A 25,000-nucleotide genomic window follows, 5' to 3' on the forward strand; every position below is an offset into this window, starting at 1 on the left:
CTGCATGGCAGACTGGTCGGGTCATTAGGCTGCATGGCAGACTGGTCGGGTCAGACTGGTCGGGTCATTTCCTATAGTGTTTAAAACCCTTTTAGGCCTGACCTCGAAATTTTAAAAAAATCTTCTAAATCCTCCAGTTTTCTGAAATAAATATGTTCACGATTTTTCAAAAATAGCAGACCTACAAGCTCGTAGCGCGCTATGAGCTTGTAGATCTGCTATTTTTCAATAGCTAAGTTATAACATAATGTTTAAAACACCAAAAGGGGTTCCCGCTCAAAATGGGTTAAAATGAGATTCCTCTAAATCTGGGTAGAATTGGTGCCTTTTCGAGTTCCATCCCCTGCGCTTCAAATTCCCTCTGCACATTTATTTTCTAAAACAATGTTTATAGGGAAACTATTGGTGGAGAGGTTTGTCTAACCCATGTTATGCTTAGCTGTGATTGGACCATAGCAGTTTGGGGAGGGGCTTAGCTATAGGTCAATTGAAAGTTTTTCGTTTTTGGGGACCGCAGGGCTGGTGGGTCGTTGGTTAATAGATTGTTTTGCGGTGCGGGTTCCTCAATTCATCTTAAACACAGTCATTGCGGGAGAAGGATTTCTACGTGGTTCAAATCCCAACGGTCCGATCCGGGAAAGGGATTTCTACGTCTACGTCTACGTCTACGGGAGAAACGTCTACGTTTACCGCATGTTTTTATTGATTACTTTCAATCGTCTTTCTACACACCCGGGCACTTTACCAACTAGCATTGGATGATAGCACAACACTCCGATCACGTGATCCCAAAAAAAAGAAAAAAATGCCTCTTCCCCCTCCCTTCCTGAAAACACGATGGGAGGCAGCCCCCGTATTGTCACGTAATGGCTGCTCGGAGACTCCCATGCAACTCCGGGCAAAATAATGGCTTCATACCAAGCCGATCGTGTCGGTGCAATGGGGTGCACCTCTTCTTGTTTCTCTCTCTTTGTTTCAGGGAGGGGAGGGCTCCCTCCTCTGTTTCAACGGAGGGGTTGTGTGTGTAATCTGACCCGAGTGTCTGCAGTGTCTGTCCGTCAGATTTCTGTCTCCTTTTTTCTTCATATTCAAACAAAAAAACTCACGGATTGTATCGTCCCTCGGCGAGCGGTTAGATAGAACATTGCAAATGTGTTGTGTTGTTACGAGAGTTGGGAAGGCTTGACAGCAACACTAACCGCCTCACAACAGTCGTTCCACCTCGGAGGGAAAAAACAGCAGGCGAACACGGCTATCCGAGTTGGAACGATACACAGCGTCTGACATAAAACCGCTATTAATTAGGCTTTCTGTTCAAGAAGAGTACGTTACTACAAAAGCAGGTGTTACATAAAGGTGCATATCTCCAGAATGGAAGATGGTAAAATCATTTTTTTTTAAAATTAGGGTGGACAAGTTACGCTTTCTTTTGAGGTCTGCTGTGTGATTCTCGCTATAAGAGAACAACGTCGGCTTAGGAAAGGTTTGTTCGTCCAATGCTATCATGTAGCAGCGAGGGCCATGCAGTTAATTAGATCAGCAAGCTATGTGTTAAAAGTAGCCTACACCTCTGATTGCAGGTCACAAGTTACACTTTCGTATTCCACGGCTTGGTCGAATGCTTGATTCTGATTGGTAAATGGCTGAATTCAGCGGTGTGTTGTTTCTTGATTACAGACCGCTTCGCTCTATAACAGACCGCTGTCTAGTCAAAGCCTCAGAGCACCTCTGTCCATCCATCCATCTTCAACCGCTTATCCGTAGTCGGGTCAACGGGGCAACAGCTCCACCAGAGAGCTCCAGATTAGTAACTTCCTCCTGGGGGATTCCGAGACGTTCCAAGGCCAGTGAGTCGATGTGATTCCTCCAACTGCGCCTTGGTCTGCCCCGGGGTCTCCTCCCAGTGGGAATCCCAGTCAAATTTAACTTTAATACCTTATATTTAATATTGTGAGCTTCTAGATCTGTTCAAGCTGTTACTTCTGGCTTGTTTATCTGTAAAGACAATCGGACCGATTCATTAATCGGACCGATTAATTAATTGGTCCGATTGATTGATCGGTCCGATGCCGATTAATCGAAAAACAACTGGAATCGGCCGATACCGATTTTTTTATATTTTCAGATTAATCTCCATCACTAGTTCCTCACAAACAGTCCGGTTACGGGTGTTACCTGTCGGTGTTTCTTTCTGTCCGTCCATGTGCCCAAATATGGATGAATGACGTCATAGTACTGACATAGGTGGTTCGGGCCAAATGGCCAATCAGATTGCGTGACAATATGACGTAATCATGCAATGACATCACAACCGTACAATTGTTCTTTATCAAGCCTTGTCCGATACTCAGTTAGAGACTTGCAACGAACAAGTTCCTTACAAGTTCATCTGTAAACTAGTTGTCAACACTCATTGACGGTGGAGCTGCTGTGTGAAATGTTTCACTGGACGATGCATCTGAAAGGAGAACATAGGAAGGACCAGGCTGCTGTGGTGGTCGGACACGAGATCTACTGCTTTGGAGGAGACATAAACCAGAGGGGAAGATATCCCATTGAAGTTAACGTCTTCAATACAGTGTCTTTATGCTGGAGGAAGGTGACCCCGGTGACCCCTGGAACAGGAGAACACCACAAAGAGGTACCCTCCAGGCGCCGGGGCCACACAGCTGTGCTGATTGAATATACTGTCTACCTCTGGGGAGGGATTCCTTACTGCAATGTGCTTTATGCATTTGATGTTGATGCCCACAGATGGTTCAAACCACAGGTTTCTGGAACTGTTCCAGAAGAGAGGTGGTACCACTCAGCCTGTGTCTTGGGGAAGGTCATGTATATTCATGGAGGAGACGCCAAGACTGACTACACTAATGACATCTACAAGTTGGACACCACCACAATGGTCTGGACTTTAATCAACACCAGAGGAAATCCACATCCTGCTTCATCACGGCACTCTGCTACCATCATCGGGACAAAGATGTTTGTATTTGGGGGCTGGGGGAGTCGGTTTCAGTACTACAACACCATCAGAGTGTTTGACACAGAGACCGACCTCTGGCTCAACACACCTTCTACGCAGCTTCTTCCAGAATGGCGCAGTGATCATTCAGCCTTTACCTACAATGGAGAGCTGTACATATGTTGTGATGAATGCAGGGGAAGACGCCTCAATTATGTGTGGAAATTCCTTCCGGGGACCTTCTCCTGGAAGGAGGTTCTGCCCAAGGGGAAACGCCCAGGTTGGATAAATAATATGTGCTGTTGCATGGTGGGAGATCGTATCGTCCTCTTTGGAGAAATAAATAAATCCACTTACCTGCATGTCTTAGACCTCAGTCCTAGCCTCAAGACATTATGTAAGCTAGCAGTTATTCAGTACGGTCTGGATCAGTCTGAACTCCCACACGACATCAGGTGGGAACTGGCAGCCATGACTAGCAACATCAACAAGTGGAACAAATAATGTGAGTGTTCTCACTGGAGGCTGAAGATCTTCATATACTTGGCAACCCATGAGCAGCCATAGCTGGATGGGTAGAGAGGTCTTCATATACCTGGCAACCCATGGTCAGCCATAGCTGGATGGGTAGAGAGGTCTTCATAAACCTGGCAACCCATGGTCAGCCATAGCTGGATGATAGTGGCAGCGGTGGCCGAACGGATAGCGGCGCGGTCTAGATACCGGAAGGTTCCCAGTTCGAACCAGCCGTCCGACACGTTAAAATTACCACCGCTGAAATGCCCTTGAACAAGGCATCAACCACTACGATGAAATGTGTTCTATGAGCAGGGCCTGGCTGGAAACAAGTTCTTGAGCTTAGCCCAGATACCCTGGGTAAATATAGATTTCATTTCATTTCATTTCATAGAGAGGTCTTCATAAACCTGGCAACCCATGAGCAGCCATAGCTGGATGGGTAGAGAGGTCTTCATAAACCTGGCAACCCATGGTCAGCCATAGCTGGATGTGTAGAGAGGTCTTCATAAACCTGGCAACCCATGGTCAGCCATAGCTGGATGGGTGGAGAGGTCTTCATATACCTGGCAACCCATGGTCAGCCATAGCTGGATGTGTAGAGAGGTCTTCATAAACCTGGCAACCCATGGTCAGCCATAGCTGGATGGGTAGAGAGGTCTTCATATACCTGGCAACCCATGGTCAGCCATAGCTGGATGGGTAGAGAGGTCTTCATAAACCTGGCAACCCATGAGCAGCCATAGCTGGATGGGTAGAGAGGTCTTCATAAACCTGGCAACCCATGGTCAGCCATAGCTGGATGGGTAGAGAGGTCTTCATAAACCTGGCAACCCATGGTCAGCCATAGCTGGATGGGTAGAGAGGTCTTCATAAATCTGGCAACCCATGGTCAGCCATAGCTGGATGGGTAGAGAGGTCTTCATAAACCTGGCAACCCATGAGCAGCCATAGCTGGATGGGTAGAGAGGTCTTCATAAACCTGGCAACCCATGAGCAGCCATAGCTGGATGGGTAGAGAGGTCTTCATAAACCTGGCAACCCATGGTCAGCCATAGCTGGATGGGTAGAGAGGTCTTCATATACCTGGCAACCCATGGTCAGCCATAGCTGGATGGGTAGAGAGGTCTTCATATACCTGGCAACCCATGGTCAGCCATAGCTGGATGGGTAGAGAGGTCTTCATAAACCTGGCAACCCATGAGCAGCCATAGCTGGATGGGTAGAGAGGTCTTCATAAACCTGGCAACCCATGGTCAGCCATAGCTGGATGGGTAGAGAGGTCTTCATAAACCTGGCAACCCATGGTCAGCCATAGCTGGATGGGTAGAGAGGTCTTCATAAATCTGGCAACCCATGGTCAGCCATAGCTGGATGGGTAGAGAGGTCTTCATAAACCTGGCAACCCATGAGCAGCCATAGCTGGATGGGTAGAGAGGTCTTCATAAACCTGGCAACCCATGAGCAGCCATAGCTGGATGGGTAGAGAGGTCTTCATAAACCTGGCAACCCATGAGCAGCCATAGCTGAATGGGTAGAGAGGTCTTCATAAACCTGGCAACCCATGGTCAGCCATAGCTGGATGGGTAGAGAGGTCTTCATAAACCTGGCAACCCATGAGCAGCCATAGCTGGATGGGTAGAGAGGTCTTCATAAACCTGGCAACCCATGAGCAGCCATAGCTGGATGGGTAGAGAGGTCTTCATAAACCTGGCAACCCATGAGCAGCCATAGCTGGATGGGTAGAGAGGTCTTCATAAACCTGGCAACCCATGAGCAGCCATAGCTGGATGGGTAGAGAGGCTGCTTGGGAGAACCAGGGTTCTATTCCTGACGCCCTCTATATGTCAAGGTGTCTCTGAGCAAGGCACTTAGCCCCTAAATGCAAGACACCTGGGAATAACTGACACTCAGTTGAGATGGAAAAGATAGCTTTGCTTAAAGTAAAAAATATAATAATAATAATAAAATAATAACTCAATGTAGGACCCCCCCCACCCCCATTAAAAAGGATATGTAGTTGTGACCCATTGGTCTGTGACCCAAAACCCCAACATTTACCCTGAACCAAAAAAACTAAAAATAAAACAAAACAAAAATAAAAAAAATGAAATTAAATGAAATGATAATAATAGAGTTTGTATCTGTGACGTATGACTATATTTGGGCAAAAGTTTTAGCCACACCCCTTCCTCTATTCATCTCCATCAGTGTTGTAGACTTCGTTGGTTAATAGATTGTTTTACAGTGCGGGTTCCTCAATTCATCTTTAAAAGTAGCCTACACCTCTGATTGCAGGTCATAAGTTACACTTTCGTATTACACGGCTTGGTCGAATTACTTTGGTTACTTTGGGCTTGTTTATCTGTAAAGACAATCGGACCGATTCATTAATCGGACCGATTGATTAATCAGGCCGATGCCGATTAATCAAAATACTTGACTGGACGTATACCGATGTGTTTGCTGATTAGTCTCCCATCACTTGTTCCTTAGAAACAGTCCGGTTACGGGTGTTACCTGTCGGTGTTTCTTTCTCTCCGTCCATGTGCCCAAATATGGAGGATTGACGTCATAGTACTGACATAGGTGGTTCGGGCCAAATGGCCAATCAGATTGCGTGACAATATGACGTAATCATGCAATGACATCACAACCGTACAATTGTTCTTTATAAAGCCTTGTCCGATACTCTAACGAACGATACTCTACGTCTTCAATACAGTGTCTTTATGCTGGAGGAAGGTGACACCTGGAACAGGAGGTACCCTCCAGGCGCCGGTGCCACACAGCTGTGCTGATTGAATATACTGTCTACCTCTGGGGAGGGATTCCTTACTGCAATGTGCTTTATGCATTTGATGTTGACTCCCACAGAAGGTTCAAACCACAGGTTTCTGGAACTGTTCCAGAAGAGAGGTGGTACCACTCAGCCTGTGTCTTGGGGAAGGTCATGTATATTCATGGAGGAGACGCCAAGACTGACTACACTAATGACATCTACAAGTTGGACACCACCACAATGGTCTGGACTTTAATCAACACCAGAGGAAATCCACATCCTGCTTCATCACGTCACTCGGCTACCATCATCGGGACAAAGATGTTTGTATTTGGGGGCTGGGGGAGTCGGTTTCAGTACTACAACACCATCAGAGTGTTTGACACAGAGACCTACAATGGAGAGCTGTACATATTTTGTGATGAATGCAGGGGAAGACTCCTCAATTATGTGTGGAAATTCCTTCCAGAGACCTTCTCCTGGAAGAAGACCTTCTCCTTCCAGAGACCTCCTGGAAGAAGACCTTCTCCTTCCAGAGACCTTCTCCTGGAAGAAGACCTTCTCCTGGAAGAAGATTCTGCCCAAGGTTCCTTCCAGAGACCTTCTCCTGGAAGGAGGTTCTGCCCAAGGTTCCTTCCAGAGACCTTCTCCTGGAAGGAGGTTCTGCCCAAGGTTCCTTCCAGAGACCTTCTCCTGGAAGAAGGTTCTGCCCAAGGTTCCTTCCAGAGACCTTCTCCTGGAAGAAGGTTCTGCCCAAGGTTCCTTCCAGAGACCTTCTCCTGGAAGAAGGTTCTGCCCAAGGTTCCTTCCAGAGACCTTCTCCTGGAAGAAGGTTCTGCCCAAGGTTCCTTCCAGAGACCTTCTCCTGGAAGGAGGTTCTGCCCAAGGTTCCTTCCAGAGACCTTCTCCTGGAAGGAGGTTCTGCCCAAGGTTCCTTCCAGAGACCTTCTCCTGGAAGGAGGTTCTGCCCAAGGTTCCTTCCAGAGACCTTCTCCTGGAATAAGGTTCTGCCCAAGGGGAAACACCCAGGTTGGATGAATAATATGTGCTGTTGCATTGTGGGAGATCGTATCGTCCTCTTTGGAGAAAGAAATACATCCACTTACCTGCATGTCTTAGACCTCAGTCCGAGCCTCAAGACATTATGTAAGCTAGCAGTTATTCAGTACGGTCTGGATCAGTCTGAACTCCCACACGACATCAGGTGGGAACTGGCAGCCATGACTAGCAACAGCAACAAGTGGAACAAATAATGTGAGTGTTCTCACTGGATGCTGAAGATCTTCATATACCTGGCAACCCATGAGCAGTCATAGCTGGATCGGTAGAGAGGTCTTCATAAACCTGGCAACCCATGGTCAGCCATAGCTGGATGGGTAGAGAGGTCTTCATAAACCTGGCAACCCATGGTCAGCCATAGCTGGATGGGTAGAGAGGTCTTCATAAACCTGGCAACCCAGAGAGTGACATCAGTCACAGTGTCCAATGAGCAGAGAGTGACATCAGTCACAGTGTCCAATGAGCAGAGAGTGACGTCAGTCACAGTGTCCAATGAGCAGAGAGTGACGTCAGTCAGTGTCCAATGAGCAGAGAGTGACGTCAGTCACAGTGTCCAATGAGCAGAGAGTGACGTCAGTCATCTCTTCATGAGTTTTGCCAGTCGTTACACAAAGTGGCTTTGGAAGATTTATTTTTTTCCCCCCTCTTTTTTTAACAAACTTGGAAACTAACGTTTAACCCATTTTGGGCGGGAACCCCTTTTGGTGTTTTAATGGTGTTATAATTTAGCTATTGAAAAATAGCAGATCTACAAGCTCATAGCGCGCCACCGAGTGGCGCACTACGAGCTTGTAGGTCTGCTATTTTTAAAAAATCGTGAAAATGTGGCGGAAATCTTTGAATATATATTCTTTCACGTTTTAACTCAAACCTTTGCTTCTGAGGGGTTCCTGGAACAACATATTTTCAGATGAGGGTCGGCGGCCAATTACATATGATTTTTGGGGTCCTTGACATGAAATATTGAGCACCGCTATACAGAAACATAGGTATTTCAGAAAACTGTCAGGATTTAGAAGATTTTTTTTTTAAATTTCTGATTTTTTTTGTTTGTTTTGTTTATTTAACTGTTGGTTTGTTCATGAACTGTTAGATTGATTTATGCTGGTTGGTATTTCAATATAAGAACTTGAAAATGAGTTGACAACGTGTTTTGTGTGTTTTATTCTTGGTTTAAGGGTTTACATTTTTAATATGTAAGTCCTGTGTCGGTTTCACCAGTGGTTAACCCAGATGAGGAAGAACTCATAACAAAGGAGAAATAACATCTCTGGTAGACTAGATCTACCTGGCACCCCTAACCCTAGATCTACCTGGCACCCCTAACCCTAACCCTAGATCTACCTGGCACCCCTAACCCTAACCCTAGATCTACCTGGCACCCCTAACCCTAACCCCTGACCCTAACCCTAACCCTAGATCTACCTGGCACCCCTAACCCTAACCCTAGATCTACCTGGCACCCCTAACCCTAACCCTAGATCTACCTGGCACCCCTAACCCTAACCCTAGATCTACCTGGCACCCCTAACCCTAACCCCTGACCCTAACCCTAACCCTAGATCTACCTGGCACCCCTAACCCTAACCCTAGATCTACCTGGCACCCCTAACCCTAACCCTAGATCTACCTGGCACCCCTAACCCTAACCCTAGATCTACCTGGCACCCCTAACCCTAACCCTAGATCTACCTGGCACCCCTAACCCCTAACCCTAACCCTAGATCTACCTGGCACCCCTAACCCTAACCCCTGACCCTAACCCTAACCCTAGATCTACCTGGCACCCCTAACCCTAACCCCTAACCCTAACCCTAGATCTACCTGGCACCCCTAACCCTAACCCCTAACCCTAACCCTAGATCTACCTGGCACCCCTAACCCTAACCCCTAACCCTAACCCTAGATCTACCTGCCACCCCTAACCCTAACCCCTAACCCTAGATCTACCTGGCACCCCTAACCCTAAGACCCTAACCCTAACCCTAGATCTACCTGCCACCCCTAACCCTAAGACCCTAACCCTAACCCTAGATCTACCTGGCACCCCTAACCCTAAGACCCTAACCCTAACCCTAGATCTACCTGGCACCCCTAACCCTAACCCCTAACCCTGCCCCCTAAATGTCCTAACTCTTCTATTAGATGGCTCTGGGTTTCTGCGCCCTCAATGTCCTAACTCTTCTATTAGATGGCTCTGGGTTTCTGCCCCTCAATGTCCTAACTCTTCTATTAGATGGCTCTGGGTTTCTGCCCCCTCAATGTCCTAACTCTTCTATTAGATGGCTCTGGGTTTCTGCCCCCTCAATGTCCTAACTCTTCTATTAGATGGCTCTGGGTTTCTGACCCCTCAATGTCCTAACTCTTCTATTAGATGGCTCTGGGTTTCTGCCCCCTCAATGTCCTAACTCTTCTATTAGATGGCTCTGGGTTTCTGCCCCCTCAATGTCCTAACTCTTCTATTAGATGGCTCTGGGTTTGTGCCCCCTCAATGTCCTAACTCTTCTATTAGATGGCTCTGGGTTTCTGCCCCCTCAATGTGGTAACTCTTCTATTAGATGACTCTGGGTTTCTGCCCCCTCAATGTCCTAACTCTTATATTAGATGGCTCTGGGTTTCTGCCCCCTCAATGTCCTAACTCTTCTATTAGATGGCTCTGGGTTTCTGCCCCCTCAATGTCCTAACTCTTCTATTAGATGGCTCTGGGTTTCTGCCCCCTCAATGTCCTAACTCTTCTATTAGATGGCTCTGGGTTTCTGCCCCCTCAATGTCCTAACTCTTCTATTAGATGGCTCTGGGTTTCTGCCCCCTCAATGTCCTAACTCTTCTATTAGATGGCTCTGGGTTTCTGCCCCCTCAATGTCCTAACTCTTCTATTAGATGGCTCTGGGTTTCTGCCCCCTCAATGTCCTAACTCTTCTATTAGATGGCTCTGGGTTTCTGCCCCCTCAATGTCCTAACTCTTCTATTAGATGGCTCTGGGTTTCTGCCCCCTCAATGTGGTAACTCTTCTATTAGATGACTCTGGGTTTCTGCCCCCTCAATGTCCTAACTCTTCTATTAGATGGCTCTGGGTTTCTGCCCCCTCAATGTCCTAACTCTTCTATTAGATGGCTCTGGGTTTCTGCCCCCTCAATGTCCTAACTCTTCTATTAGATGGCTCTGGGTTTCTGCCCCCTCAATGTCCTAACTCTTCTATTATAAGATGGCTGTGGTTCTCCCACACACAGTTAGAACAGCAGTGACATGTGATCATCTGTGAGCATCAGTACTATTCCCAGTAACCAATTCACCTTTAGCTAAGCCCCACCCTCTCCCACTTAGACACTCCCACTTGGACACTTTCCAGCCTCAGGCTCATTCATTCCAATGTAAATATCATGGATTTTAACACATTCAATACTGCATGGTTCATTTTTGGAACTAGACCTTCAAAATCTCTTCCAAATCTGTCAAGGCCTGCCATATGCACTGGAAAAATATGTGCGTGACACTTCTTTTTTAAAACAATGTTTTATCATATAGGAAAACTATTGGTGGAGAGGTTTGTCTAACCATAGCAGTATGGGGAGGGGCTTAGCTATAGGTCAATTACATAGGACTACTTGAATCCCACAAGTATAAAGCGAGAGGAGAGGAGAGGAGAGGAGGGGAGGGGAGGGGAGGGGAGAGGAATTCATTTATAGAGGAGGGGAGGGGAGGGGAGACCAAAGCTACATCAACAGGATATGCTGTACACAGTGTCTAACCACATGGAGCCTAGCGTTGTGTGTGTGTCTGTGTGTGCGCGTTATTTGTCCATGTTGTGCAGCGCAGATGGTTGGCCAGCAGGGGGTGACTTCCAAACAGCTATAGTGACTGTCCACATAAAGCTAGCGTTAATATGACATAATATCTGACCCAGAGGTTTTAACCCTGTTCACGTTCTGAGCCACGGACCACCATGTGATGACATTTAGCCTCTCAGACCCATTTGAGCCACGGACCACCATGTGATGACAATTAGCCTCTCAGACACATTTGAGCCACGGACCACCATGTGATGACATTTAGCCTCTCAGACCCATTTGAGCCACGGACCACCATCTGATGACATTTAGCCTCTCAGACCCATTTGAGCCACGGACCACCATGACATTTAGCCTCTCAGACCCATTTGAGCCGTGCATGCGTGTGGATCGTTGTGTGTCATGAGTCTGCTTTCAAATAATGGAACTCGAGAGCTTCCACTCAGACGAGTGACAACTGACATGCTATACAGACAGGTGTGTGCGTGTGCGTGTGCGTGTGAGCCTGCATGTTGACGGTCATTGTCTGCCTGGGGACGGGGCATCTATTATAAGGCCTTCATCACACCCTTTACATTCACCCTATATATACGTAGTTACACCCTTTACATTCACCCTATATATACAACACAGACATTGTGAACGTCTGGAGGAAGAACGGCAGCCCTAATTGGTGCATTTATATAGAATCACTTTACAATCTACATGACACGCACGCACGCACACACCACACATGGTTGGTCCCATGCAAGGCACCAACCTGCACATCGGGAGCATTTGGGGGGCATTCGGGGGTCTTGCTGAAGGACACTTGGACACTAACCCAGGGGGGAGGTGGGGATCGAACCGGGAACCTTCCGTTAGCCAAGAGGGGCTGCTCTACCACCTCAGCCAGTAACCAGAATTCTCGCATTAAAACTCTCTCGCCATCGGCTTTTAGAACATTAAAACACTCTCGCCACCGGCTTTTAGAACATTAAAACACTCTCGCCATCGGCTTTTAGAACATTAAAACACTCTCGCCATCGGCTTTTAGAACATTACAACACGCTCGCCATCGGCTTTTAGAACATTACAACACGCTCGCCATCGGCTTTTAGAACATTACAACACGCTCGCCATCGGCTTTTAGAACATTAAAACACTCTCGCCATCGGCTTTTAGAACATTACAACACGCTCGCCATCGGCTTTTAGAACATTAAAACACTCTCGCCATCGGCTTTTAGAACATTAAAACACTCTCGCCATCGGCTTTTAGAACATTAAAACACTCTCGCCATCGGCTTTTAGAACATTAAAACACTCTCGCCATCGGCTTTTAGAACATTACAACACTCTCGCCATCGGCTTTTAGAACATTACAACACGCTCGCCATCGGCTTTTAGAACATTAAAACACTCTCGCCATCGGCTTTTAGAACATTACAACACGCTCGCCATCGGCTTTTAGAACATTAAAACACTCTCGCCATCGGCTTTTAGAACATTACAACACTCTCGCCATCGGCTTTTAGAACATTACAACACTCTCGCCATCGGCTTTTAGAACATTACAACACGCTCGCCATCGGCTTTTAGAACATTACAACACGCTCGCCATCGGCTTTTAGAACATTAAAACACTCTCGCCATCGGCTTTTAGAACATTAAAACACGCTCGCCATCGGCTTTTAGAACATTAAAACACTCTCGCCATCGGCTTTTAGAACATTAAAACACTCGCCATCGGCTTTTAGAACATTAAAACACTCTCCATCGGCTTTTAGAACATTAAAACACTCTCGCCATCGGCTTTTAGAACATTAAAACACTCTCGCCATCGGCTTTTAGAACATTAAAACACTCTCGCCATCGGCTTTTAGAACATTACAACACGCTCGCCATCGGCTTTTAGAACATTAAAACACTCTCGCCATCGGCTTTTAGAACATTAAAACACTCTCGCCATCGGCTTTTAGAACATTACAACACGCTCGCCATCGGCTTTTAGAACATTAAAACACTCTCGCCATCGGCTTTTAGAACATTAAAACACTCTCGCCATCGGCTTTTAGAACATTAAAACACTCTCGCCATCGGCTTTTAGAACATTACAACACGCTCGCCATCGGCTTTTAAAACATTAAAACACTCTCGCCATCGGCTTTTAGAACATTAAAACACTCTCGCCATCGGCTTTTAGAACATTACAACACGCTCGCCATCGGCTTTTAAAACATTAAAACACTCTCGCCATCGGCTTTTAGAACATTAAAACACTCTCGCCATCGGCTTTTAGAACATTACAACACGCTCGCCATCGGCTTTTAGAACATTAAAACACTCTCGCCATCGGCTTTTAGAACATTACAACACGCTCGCCATCGGCTTTTAGAACATTAAAACACTCTCGCCATCGGCTTTTAGAACATTACAACACGCTCGCCATCGGCTTTTAGAACATTAAAACACTCTCGCCATCGGCTTTTAGAACATTAAAACAGTCTCGCCATCGGCTTTTAGAACATTAAAACACTCTCGCCATCGGCTTTTAGAACATTACAACACGCTCGCCATCGGCTTTTAGAACATTAAAACACTCTCGCCATCGGCTTTTAGAACATTAAAACACTCTCGCCATCGGCTTTTAGAACATTAAAACACTCTCGCCATCGGCTTTTAGAACATTAAAACACTCTCGCCATCGGCTTTTAGAACATTAAAACAGTCTCGCCATCGGCTTTTAGAACATTAAAACACTCTCGCCATCGGCTTTTAGAACATTAAAACACTCTCGCCATCGGCTTTTAGAACATTACAACACGCTCGCCATCGGCTTTTAGAACATTAAAACACTCTCGCCATCGGCTTTTAGAACATTACAACACGCTCGCCATCGGCTTTTAGAACATTAAAACACTCTCGCCATCGGCTTTTAGAACATTACAACACGCTCGCCATCGGCTTTTAGAACATTACAACACGCTCGCCATCGGCTTTTAGAACATTAAAACACTCTCGCCATCGGCTTTTAGAACATTACAACACGCTCGCCATCGGCTTTTAGAACATTAAAACACTCTCGCCATCGGCTTTTAGAACATTAAAACACTCTCGCCATCGGCTTTTAGAACATTAAAACTCTCTCGCCATCGGCTTTTAGAACATTAAAACACTCGCCATCGGCTTTTAAAACATTAAAACACTCTCGCCATCGGCTTTTAAAACATTAAAACACTCTCGCCATCGGCTTTTAAAACATTAAAACACTCTCGCCATCGGCTTTTAGAACATTAAAACACTCTCGCCATCGGCTTTTAGAACATTAAAACACTCTCGCCATCGGCTTTTAGAACATTAAAACACTCTCGCCATCGGCTTTTAGAACATTAAAACACTCTCGCCATCGGCTTTTAGAACATTAAAACACTCTCGCCATCGGCTTTTAGAACATTAAAACACTCTCGCCATCGGCTTTTAGAACATTAAAACACTCTCGCCATCGGCTTTTAGAACATTAAAACACTCTCGCCATCGGCTTTTAGAACATTACAACACTCTCGCCATCGGCTTTTAGAACATTACAACACGCTCGCCATCGGCTTTTAGAACATTAAAACACTCTCGCCATCGGCTTTTAGAACATTAAAACACTCTCGCCATCGGCTTTTAGAACATTACAACACGCTCGCCATCGGCTTTTAGAACATTAAAACACTCTCGCCATCGGCTTTTAGAACATTAAAACACTCTCGCCATCGGCTTTTAGAACATTACAACACGCTCGCCATCGGCTTTTAGAACATTAAAACACTCTCGCCATCGGCTTTTAGAACATTAAAACACTCTCGCCATCGGCTTTTAGAACATTACAACACTCTCGCCATCGGCTTTTAGAACATTACAACAGTCTCGCCATCGGCTTTTAGAACATTAAAACACTCTCGCCATCGGCTTTTAGAACATTACAACACGCTCGCCATCGGCTTTTAGAACATTAAAACACTCTCGCCATCGGCTTTTAGAACATTACAACACGCTCGCCATCGGCTTTTAGAACATTAAAACACTCTCGCCATCGGCTTTTAGAACATTAAAACACTCTCGCCATCGGCTTTTAGAACATTAAAACACTCTCGCCATCGGCTTTTAGAACATTAAAACACTCTCGCCATCGGCTTTTAGAACATTAAAACACTCTCGCCATCGGCTTTTAGAACATTAAAACACTCTCGCCATCGGCTTTTAGAACATTAAAACACTCTCGCCATCGGCTTTTAGAACATTAAAACACTCTCGCCATCGGCTTTTAGAACATTAAAACACTCTCGCCATCGGCTTTTAGAACATTACAACACGCTCGCCATCGGCTTTTAGAACATTAAAACACTCTCGCCATCGGCTTTTAGAACATTAAAACACTCTCGCCATCGGCTTTTAGAACATTAAAACACTCTCGCCATCGGCTTTTAGAACATTAAAACACTCTCGCCATCGGCTTTTAGAACATTAAAACACTCTCGCCATCGGCTTTTAGAACATTAAAACACTCTCGCCATCGGCTTTTAGAACATTAAAACACTCTCGCCATCGGCTTTTAGAACATTAAAACACTCTCGCCATCGGCTTTTAGAACATTAAAACACTCTCGCCATCGGCTTTTAGAACATTACAACACGCTCGCCATCGGCTTTTAGAACATTAAAACACTCTCGCCATCGGCTTTTAGAACATTACAACACGCTCGCCATCGGCTTTTAGAACATTAAAACACTCTCGCCATCGGCTTTTAGAACATTACAACACGCTCGCCATCGGCTTTTAGAACATTAAAACACTCTCGCCATCGGCTTTTAGAACATTAAAACACTCTCGCCATCGGCTTTTAGAACATTAAAACACTCTCGCCATCGGCTTTTAGAACATTACAACACGCTCGCCATCGGCTTTTAGAACATTACAACACGCTCGCCATCGGCTTTTAGAACATTAAAACACTCTCGCCATCGGCTTTTAGAACATTAAAACTCTCTCGCCATCGGCTTTTAGAACATTAAAACACTCGCCATCGGCTTTTAGAACATTAAAACACTCTCGCCATCGGCTTTTAGAACATTACAACACGCTCGCCATCGGCTTTTAAAACATTAAAACAGTCTCGCCATCGGCTTTTAGAACATTAAAACACTCTCGCCATCGGCTTTTAGAACATTAAAACACTCGCCATCGGCTTTTAGAACATTAAAACACTCTCGCCATCGGCTTTTAGAACATTACAACACTCTCGCCATCGGCTTTTAAAACATTAAAACACTCTCGCCATCGGCTTTTAGAACATTAAAACACTCTCGCCATCGGCTTTTAGAACATTAAAACACTCTCGCCATCGGCTTTTAGAACATTAAAACACTCTCGCCATCGGCTTTTAGAACATTAAAACACTCTCGCCATCGGCTTTTAGAACATTACAACACTCTCGCCATCGGCTTTTAGAACATTACAACACGCTCGCCATCGGCTTTTAGAACATTAAAACACTCTCGCCATCGGCTTTTAGAACATTAAAACACTCTCGCCATCGGCTTTTAGAACATTACAACACGCTCGCCATCGGCTTTTAGAACATTAAAACACTCTCGCCATCGGCTTTTAGAACATTAAAACACTCTCGCCATCGGCTTTTAGAACATTACAACACGCTCGCCATCGGCTTTTAGAACATTAAAACACTCTCGCCATCGGCTTTTAGAACATTACAACACGCTCGCCATCGGCTTTTAGAACATTAAAACACTCTCGCCATCGGCTTTTAGAACATTACAACACGCTCGCCATCGGCTTTTAGAACATTAAAACACTCTCGCCATCGGCTTTTAGAACATTAAAACACTCTCGCCATCGGCTTTTAGAACATTAAAACACTCTCGCCATCGGCTTTTAGAACATTAAAACACTCTCGCCATCGGCTTTTAGAACATTAAAACACTCTCGCCATCGGCTTTTAGAACATTAAAACACTCTCGCCATCGGCTTTTAGAACATTAAAACACTCTCGCCATCGGCTTTTAGAACATTAAAACACTCTCGCCATCGGCTTTTAGAACATTAAAACACTCTCGCCATCGGCTTTTAGAACATTACAACACGCTCGCCATCGGCTTTTAGAACATTAAAACACTCTCGCCATCGGCTTTTAGAACATTAAAACACTCTCGCCATCGGCTTTTAGAACATTAAAACACTCTCGCCATCGGCTTTTAGAACATTAAAACACTCTCGCCATCGGCTTTTAGAACATTAAAACACTCTCGCCATCGGCTTTTAGAACATTAAAACACTCTCGCCATCGGCTTTTAGAACATTAAAACACTCTCGCCATCGGCTTTTAGAACATTAAAACACTCTCGCCATCGGCTTTTAGAACATTAAAACACTCTCGCCATCGGCTTTTAGAACATTACAACACGCTCGCCATCGGCTTTTAGAACATTAAAACACTCTCGCCATCGGCTTTTAGAACATTACAACACGCTCGCCATCGGCTTTTAGAACATTAAAACACTCTCGCCATCGGCTTTTAGAACATTACAACACGCTCGCCATCGGCTTTTAGAACATTAAAACACTCTCGCCATCGGCTTTTAGAACATTAAAACACTCTCGCCATCGGCTTTTAGAACATTAAAACACTCTCGCCATCGGCTTTTAGAACATTACAACACGCTCGCCATCGGCTTTTAGAACATTACAACACGCTCGCCATCGGCTTTTAGAACATTAAAACACTCTCGCCATCGGCTTTTAGAACATTAAAACACTCTCGCCATCGGCTTTTAGAACATTAAAACACTCGCCATCGGCTTTTAGAACATTAAAACACTCTCGCCATCGGCTTTTAGAACATTACAACACGCTCGCCATCGGCTTTTAAAACATTAAAACAGTCTCGCCATCGGCTTTTAGAACATTAAAACACTCTCGCCATCGGCTTTTAGAACATTAAAACACTCGCCATCGGCTTTTAGAACATTAAAACACTCTCGCCATCGGCTTTTAGAACATTACAACACTCTCGCCATCGGCTTTTAAAACATTAAAACAGTCTCGCCATCGGCTTTTAAAACATTAAAACACTCTCGCCATCGGCTTTTAGAACATTACAACACTCTCGCCATCGGCTTTTAAAACATTAAAACACTCTCGCCATCGGCTTTTAGAACATTAAAACACTCTCGCCATCGGCTTTTAGAACATTAAAACACTCGCCATCGGCTTTTAGAACATTAAAACACTCTCGCCATCGGCTTTTAGAACATTACAACACTCTCGCCATCGGCTTTTAAAACATTAAAACAGTCTCGCCATCGGCTTTTAGAACATTAAAACACTCTCGCCATCGGCTTTTAGAACATTACAACACTCGCCATCGGCTTTTAGAACATTAAAACAGTCTCGCCATCGGCTTTTAGAACATTAAAACACTCTCGCCATCGGCTTTTAGAACATTAAAACACTCGCCATCGGCTTTTAGAACATTAAAACACTCTCGCCATCGGCTTTTAGAACATTACAACACTCTCGCCATCGGCTTTTAAAACATTAAAACAGTCTCGCCATCGGCTTTTAGAACATTAAAACACTCTCGCCATCGGCTTTTAGAACATTAAAACTCTCTCGCCATCGGCTTTTAGAACATTAAAACACTCTCGCCATCGGCTTTTAGAACATTAAAACACGTTGGCTGTTTTCGCCGACCTCACGTTTTACTGGAGTTAAGTTTAGGAATAAGGTTAGGTTTAACAGTTTAAGCATCGTTTACTGAGGTTAAGGTTAGGAATAATGTTAGGTTTAACAGTTTAGGCATAGTATACTGAGGTTATGTTCAGGAATAGCAGGCCGGCTGTACGTGTGTCGTCCCCCCCCCCCCCCCCCCCCCCCCCCCAGGTGACTGTGTTTTCTAGTATCTCCTCAGACCTTAATTTCACTAGCTTAGTAAAGTTGCACCAAGCTGTTCCCATGGCAACACAGTTCAACAATAGAACCTTGATTGCCACACAACCAGAACCATTAGTACGGACGGACATCAGGAGAACAAACTGATGGGAACATTGTGTTCGCTCACTTTCTCTGGATGTGTTTCTGACAGAGCTCTGTGGTTCAGAAAGTGTTTCTGACAGAGCTCTGTGGTTCAGAAAGTGTTTCTGACAGAGCTCTGTGGTTCATAAAGTGTTTCTGACAGAGCTCTGTGGTTCAGAAAGTGTTTCTGACAGAGCTCTGTGGTTCAGAAAGTGTTTCTGACAGAGCTCTGTGGTTCAGAAAGTGTTTCTGACAGAGCTCTGTGGTTCAGAAAGTGTTTCTGACAGAGCTCTGTGGTTCATAAAGTGTTTCTGACAGAGCTCTGTGGTACAGAAAGTGTTTCTGACAGAGCTCTGTGATACAGAAAGTGTTTCTGACAGAGCTCTGTGGTTCAGAAAGTGTTTCTGACAGAGCTCTGTGGTTCAGAAAGTGTTTCTGACAGAGCTCTGTGGTTCAGAAAGTGTTTCTGACAGAGCTCTGTGGTTCAGAAAGTGTTTCTGACAGAGCTCTGTGGTACAGAAAGTGTTTCTGACAGAGCTCTGTGATACAAAGTGTTTCTGACAGAGCTCTGTGGTTCAGAAAGTGTTTCTGACAGAGCTCTGTGGTTCAGAAAGTGTTTCTGACAGAGCTCTGTGGTTCAGAAAGTGTTTCTGACAGAGCTATGTGGTTCAGAAAGTGTTTCTGACAGAGCTCTGTGGTTCAGAAAGTGTTTCTGACAGAGCTCTGTGGTTCAGAAAGTGTTTCTGACAGAGCTCTGTGGTTCAGAAAGTGTTTCTGACAGAGCTCTGTGGTTCAGAAAGTGTTTCTGACAGAGCCAACTAATGTTTTTGTGTCCATCCATCCATCTTCAACCGCTTATCCGTAGTCGGGTCGCGGGGCAACAGCTCCACCAGAGAGCTCCAGACTTCCCTCTCCAGAGCAACATTAGTAACTTCCTCCTGGGGGATTCCGAGACGTTCCAAGGCCAGTGAGTCGATGTGTTTCCTCCAACTGCGCCTTGGTCTGCCCCGGGGTCTCCTCCCAGTGGGACATCGTCCTTGGTCTGCCTCGGGGTCTCCTCCCAGTGGGACGTGATCCTTGGTCTGCCCCGGGGTCTCCTCCCAGTGGGACGTGATCCTTGGTCTGCCCCGGGGTCTCCTCCCAGTGGGACGTGATCCTTGGTCTGCCCCGGGGTCTCCTCCCAGTGGGACGTGATCCTTGGTCTGCCCCGGGGTCTCCTCCCAGTGGGACGTGATCCTTGGTCTGCCCCGGGGTCTCCTCCCAGTGGGACGTGATCCTTGGTCTGCCCCGGGGTCTCCTCCCAGTGGGACGTGATCCTTGGTCTGCCCCGGGGTCTCCTCCCAGTGGGACGTGGTCCTTGGTCTGCCCCGGGGTCTCCTCCCAGTGGGACGTGATCCTTGGTCTGCCCCGGGGTCTCCTCCCAGTGGGACGTGATCCTTGGTCTGCCTCGGGGTCTCCTCCCAGTGGGACGTGATCCTTGGTCTGCCTCGGGGTCTCCTCCCAGTGGGACGTGGTCCTTGGTCTGCCCCGGGGTCTCCTCCCAGTGGGACGTGATCCTTGGTCTGCCCCGGGGTCTCCTCCCAGTGGGACGTGGTCCTTGGTCTGCCCCGGGGTCTCCTCCCAGTGGGACGTCGTCCTTGGTCTGCCTCGGGGTCTCCTCCCAGTGGGACGTGATCCTTGGTCTGCCCCGGGGTCTCCTCCCAGTGGGACGTGGTCCTTGGTCTGCCTCGGGGTCTCCTCCCAGTGGGACGTGGTCCTTGGTCTGCCTCGGGGTCTCCTCCCAGTGGGAGGTGATCCTTGGTCTGCCCCGGGGTCTCCTCCCAGTGGGACGTGGTCCTTGGTCTGCCCCGGGGTCTCCTCCCAGTGGGACGTGATCCTTGGTCTGCCTCGGGGTCTCTTCCCAGTGGGACGTGGTCCTTGGTCTGCCCCGGGGTCTCCTCCCAGTGGGATGTGATCCTTGGTCTGCCCCGGGGTCTCCTCCCAGTGGGATGTGATCCTTGGTCTGCCCCGGGGTCTCCTCCCAGTGGGACGTGGTCCTTGGTCTGCCTCGGGGTCTCCTCCCAGTGGGACGTGGTCCTTGGTCTGCCCCGGGGTCTCCTCCCAGTGGGACGTGGTCCTTGGTCTGCCCCGGGGTCTCCTCCCAGTGGGACGTGCATCGACGGCCTCCCTATGATGACGCCCGAGAGGCATCCTAACCAGATTTTTGTGTGTGTGTGTGTGTGTGTTTATTCCAGATGAGGAGAGAGTCCCTCCCAGTCTCCCAACGTGCCGCGCGCCGTCGTTTCTCCGGCCCGGTGCTGCTGCATCCGTCACGGCGCAACTCCACTGACGCCGCAATGGAGTTGCGGCGCCAGTCCACGCTGACGGCCTCTCAGAACCTTCCTCTGAGCCAGCTGGAGCAGCTCTACAACCAGGCCCTGAACAACCCCAGGTAGGGTCTATACGTCTGTTATTATTAGATCTGTACAACCACAGGTAGGATCTATAGGTCATATCATTGTTGTCTGGAGGAAACCACATAACTCCATTTTTGAGGTTTTTGATTATTATTTTTTTGTTGCATAAATCAGTGCTATTGAACACCCTTTACGTCTGTGTGTTGTTTCATAAATCAGTGCTATTGAACACCCTTTACGTCTGTGTGTTGTTTCATAAATCAGTGCTATTGAACACCCTTTACGTCTGTTTGTTGTTTCATAAATCAGTGCTATTGAACACCCTTTACGTCTGTGTTGTTTCATAAATCAGTGCTATTGAACACCCTTTACGTCTGTTTGTTGTTTCATAAATCAGTGCTATTGAACACCCTTTACGTCTGTGTGTTTCGACAATATTGAACCAATGGAAAGTAGTAAAAAGCGCTTTGGACAAAACCTCTTAACTCCATTGGACCACATGTCTGCTAAAGCATCTAACTCCACCACCTCTCATGGAAGTAATTGACAATATATAAAGTCACAACACCAACTTTGATGAGGCTGTATTGCTTTGTTTTAAAAAAGATATAAGATTTTCTTAAGCAGAGATATTATATATATCTATGTAGGTCAGATACTAGAAGAATCTGAAAAAAGTAGTGCTTGTTTTGTTTGAGTTGGCTCCCCCATGGCGGGGCAGGGCGGGCCCGGCTCCCCCATGGCGGGGCAGGGCGGGCCCGGCTCCCCCATGGCGGGGCAGGGTGGGCCCGGCTCCCCCATGGCGGGGCAGGGCGGGCCCGGCTCCCCCATGGCGGGGCAGGGCGGGCCCGGCTCCCCCATGGCGGGGCAGGGTGGGCCCGGCTCCCCCATGGCGGGGCAGGGCGGGCCCAGCGGGCCCGGCTGCTCTGTGCTGAGAGCCCTTCGTGTTGAGAGGAGGCTGTATTGAATCTCTCATCTCTCACGTGCGTGCGTGCGTGCGTGCGTGCGTGCGTGCGTGCGTGCGTGCGTGCGCGAATAATAGTGTCCCGTATAACGGACTCTTGGTGAGACAGAGTGTGTATTGTAGGTGTTCTGTTGTCAGTGTGTGTGTTGTTTTCTACACCTGATCCTTCACTCTGTAGTTCCTCTATAAGTAAACCTGATCCTTCACTCTGTAGTTCCTCTATAAGTAAACCTGATCCTTCACTCTGTAGTTCCTCTCAGAGAGTAAACCTGATCCTTCACTCTGTAGTTCCTCTATAAGTAAACCTGATCCTTCACTCTGTAGTTCCTCTCAGAGAGTAAACCTGATCCTTCACTCTGTAGTTCCTCTATAAGTAAACCTGATCCTTCACTCTGTAGTTCCTCTATAAGTAAACCTGATCCTTCACTCTGTAGTTCCTCTATAAGTACACCTGATCCTTCACTCTGTAGTTCCTCTCAGAGAGTAAACCTGATCCTTCACTCTGTAGTTCCTCTATAAGTAAACCTGATCCTTCACTCTGTAGTTCCTCTCAGAGAGTAAACCTGATCCTTCACTCTGTAGTTCCTCTCAGAGAGTAAACCTGATCCTTCACTCTGTAGTTCCTCTATAAGTAAACCTGATCCTTCACTCTGTAGTTCCTCTCAGAGAGTAAACCTGATCCTTCACTCTGTAGTTCCTCTATAAGTAAACCTGATCCTTCACTCTGTAGTTCCTCTATAAGTAAACCTGATCCTTCACTCTGTAGTTCCTCTCAGAGAGTAAACGCTGAGACTGATAGTATTTCCATGGCAGCAGGAGGTGTTTCCATTTTTTCATTGTCAATAATTGAGTGAGCCGTGATGAAGACCTAATCTGTGCACTGTGCAGCTACAGTACAGCAAACCTCCTGTAGAGGTCACTGTGGTGCAGCTGCAGTACAGTGAACCTCCTGTAGAGGTCACTGTGGTGCAGCTACAGTGAACCTCCTGTAGAGGTCACTGTGGTGCAGCTACAGTGAACCTCCTGTAGAGGTCACTGTGGTGCAGCTGCAGTACAGTGAACCTCCTGTAGAGGTCACTGTGGTGCAGCTGCAGTACAGTGAACCTCCTGTAGAGGTCACTGTGGTGCAGCTACAGTGAACCTCCTGTAGAGGTCACTGTGGTGCAGCTACAGTGAACCTCCTGTAGAGGTCACTGTGGTGCGCTACAGTGAACCTCCTGTAGAGGTCACTGTGGTGCAGCTACAGTGAACCTCCTGTAGAGGTCACTGTGGTGCAGCTGCAGTACAGAGAACCTCCTGTAGAGGTCACTGTGGTGCAGCTGCAGTACAGAGAACCTCCTGTAGAGGTCACTGTGGTGCAGCTACAGTGAACCTCCTGTAGAGGTCACTGTGGTGCAGCTGCAGTAAACCTCCTGTAGAGGTCACTGTGGTGCAGCTGCAGTACAGTGAACCTCCTGTAGAGGTCACTGTGGTGCAGCTGCAGTACAGTGAACCACCTGTAGAGGTCACTGTGGTGCAGCTGCAGTACAGTGAACCTCCTGTAGAGGTCACTGTGGTGCAGCTGCAGTACAGCGAGCTAGTTTTTTATTCCTAGGATAGCTCAGGTTTAGGAGCGCTCGTTTTACTACTCTTTTACTACCGCAGATTTTTTAATAGTTTTTGGATTAAGGTTGGTGAGGGGTACGTTAATAGTTTTTGGATTAAGGTTGGTGAGGGGTGCGTTGCTCCCCTGCTTGCGGTTATGTTTAGGTTAGAGTTAGAGATAGGGTTAGTACTAGTCATAGAGTACTAGTAGGCATAAACACTTGTGTGCGGTCCAAAACACAGCCCAGCGCTTCCTACTCCACTGACAACCAATCACAGCGCTCCAAATTCCCTCCCATCATAGGAATAAAAAACTTGCGTACAGCGAACCTCCTGTAGAGGTCACTGTGGTGCAGCTGCAGTACAGTGAACCTCCTGTAGAGGTCACTGTGGTGCAGCTACAGTACAGTGAACCTCCTGTAGAGGTCACTGTGGTGCAGCTACAGTACAGTGAACCTCCTGTAGAGGTCACTGTGGTGCAGCTACAGTACAGTGAACCTCCTGTAGAGGTCACTGTGGTGCAGCTGCAGTACAGTGAACCTCCTGTAGAGGTCACTGTGGTGCAGCTACAGTACAGTGAACCTCCTGTAGAGGTCACTGTGGTGCAGCTACAGTACAGTGAACCTCCTGTAGAGGTCACTGTGGTGCAGCTACAGTACAGTGAACCACCTGTAGAGGTCACTGTGGTGCAGCTGCAGTACAGTGAACCTCCTGTAGAGGTCACTGTGGTGCAGTACAGTGAACCTCCTGTAGAGGTCACTGTGGTGCAGTACAGTGAACCTCCTGTAGAGGTCACTGTGGTGCAGTACAGTGAACCTCCTGTAGAGGTCACTGTGGTGCAGTACAGTGAACCTCCTGTAGAGGTCACTGTGGTGCAGTACAGTGAACCTCC

The 25,000-nt window shown here is 47.0% G+C and overlaps 1 long non-coding RNA gene across 1 annotated transcript in view; it reads left to right on the plus strand.

Annotated features, from left to right (window-relative positions):
- The window catches only part of LOC306918732, a 69,452-nt gene extending 47,863 nt beyond the window's left edge, over positions 1 to 21,589 (plus strand). The window contains exon 3 of the long non-coding RNA XR_013789387.1: positions 21,399 to 21,589. This is a non-coding gene — a long non-coding RNA (uncharacterized lncRNA). The remainder of the gene's footprint in view (positions 1 to 21,398) is intronic.
- Positions 21,590 to 25,000: the final 3,411 nt, after the last annotated feature.

The sequence above is a fragment of the Electrona antarctica genome (assembly GCF_951216825.1).
Source record: "Electrona antarctica genome assembly, contig: scaffold_231, whole genome shotgun sequence".
Classification (NCBI taxonomy): domain Eukaryota; kingdom Metazoa; phylum Chordata; class Actinopteri; order Myctophiformes; family Myctophidae; genus Electrona; species Electrona antarctica.